The following is a 1,514-nucleotide window of genomic DNA, read 5'->3' as shown; positions in this document are numbered from 1 at the left end:
TTTCGCAGAAGATGAGTTTGGGAAGGCGAGGTGGTGGTGTTGCTTGGAGGTGACTCGGCACTCGGGCGTTTAGCACCGCGGACCTGGGTCCAAGAATCCTCGCCGCCGGACTCAGTGGCCATGTCCGCGGGGCAAGCAAGCGAGCAAGCGAGCGGACACGGTGGGAGCGAGGGCGCCGCCAAAACGCGGGCCGCAAGGAGCGGGGTTGCAGATTTTGTCTGACAACGTGGTTCACGCCAAGATGTCAGAAAAAAAAAAAAGAGTCGCTCAATCCCGAGGATAGGGAAAGTGCAACTCGTGCCCGACCGCAGGTGCCACAACAAAGGAAAACAACAGTAGTCACAAGCTTATTGCCCCAGGGCAGCTGCCCAGGCATCGTGGGGACCGCGTCACACGCGGTGTTTACTCATGTGACTCCCACGAGGAGGATCAGGCCCAGGGGGTCCAAGTGTAGGTGTCAATGTGTGAGGTCGTCGCAGCTATGGAATACCAATAGGAAGACCCATAGCGACCGATGCTGAGTGTGTGCGAAAGCAGTGGGAGTGCTCAAATGCGTGGAAGCACTTATTTGACGCTAACAATTGATTAATTTGTTGTGTGAAGCTTAGAGCTGGAATAATAAATTAGGTGTTTGAACCTCAGAGCTGAAAGCAAAGCTGTGCAACTCCAACATAAAAGGCACTACGGCACGCAAAACAACGCAAGAGAACAACATACAGTCATTTCAAACACAAGACACCAAAAACGGCAAACAACCATCACAAGTACAAGCCATCACAGCACAATCACAACAACAACACCACGGCATCCCCTGATAAAATCTGCAACCCCGCTCTTTGCGGCCCGCGTTTTGGCGGCGCCCTCGCTCCCACCGTGTCCGCTCGCTCGCTCGCTTGCTTGCCCCGCGGACATGGCCACTGAGTCCGGCGGCGAGGATTCTTGGACCCAGGTCCGCGGTGCTAAGCGCCCGAGTGCCGAATCACCTCCAAGCAACGCAACCACCTCGCCTTCCCAAACTCATCGTTCTGCAAAACACACGAAACATGGCAGCGCTCGCCACGACCGTAACCATGTTTTCCCTGACCCCATGACCACCCCGCTTCGCCCTCACGCCCGCCACTCTGTCCCTACCGCCCGTGCCTCGTCTCATGTGCCCTCGACGTCCCCCGCTGCCGGTGCGACCGAGTCTTCGGCACGTGCCGTCGTGCCCGCGGCCGAGCCAGTGACCAGGACGTCAAACGGCGGCGGGGAGCAACATCCCATCATCGGAAACACTTCCAATGCTTCTCCCCGCACCCCTCGCACGCCATCCAGCCCTCGCTCCTTTGCTCAAGTTGCTGCGGCAATGCCTGCCGCCGCCACTGCCACATCTTCGGCCCCTATGACCGAGGATTTGTCAGCATCGGTGCCCTCTGAGCCAAATGGCAGCGGGGAGCAACAACCCTCGCCCGAGTCCACAGGGCAGACACATCATTCGATTCCTAACACACCATCGGATTTCTTGACCATGTCTT

General features: G+C 57.7%; 1 protein-coding gene across 1 annotated transcript in view; it reads left to right on the top strand.

Annotated features, from left to right (window-relative positions):
• The window catches only part of MONBRDRAFT_8230 (uncharacterized protein), a gene marked incomplete at both ends in the record, with an annotated part of 27,447 nt that overhangs the window by 22,558 nt on the left and 3,375 nt on the right, over positions 1-1,514 (top strand). The window lies entirely within an intron of this gene.

The sequence above is a fragment of the Monosiga brevicollis genome, genomic scaffold (genome assembly GCF_000002865.3).
Source record: "Monosiga brevicollis MX1 MONBRscaffold_10 genomic scaffold, whole genome shotgun sequence".
NCBI lineage: Eukaryota > Choanoflagellata > Craspedida > Salpingoecidae > Monosiga > Monosiga brevicollis.
The sequence above is the reverse complement of the archived record's forward strand: the minus strand, read 5'-3'. Positions and strand labels throughout refer to the sequence as shown.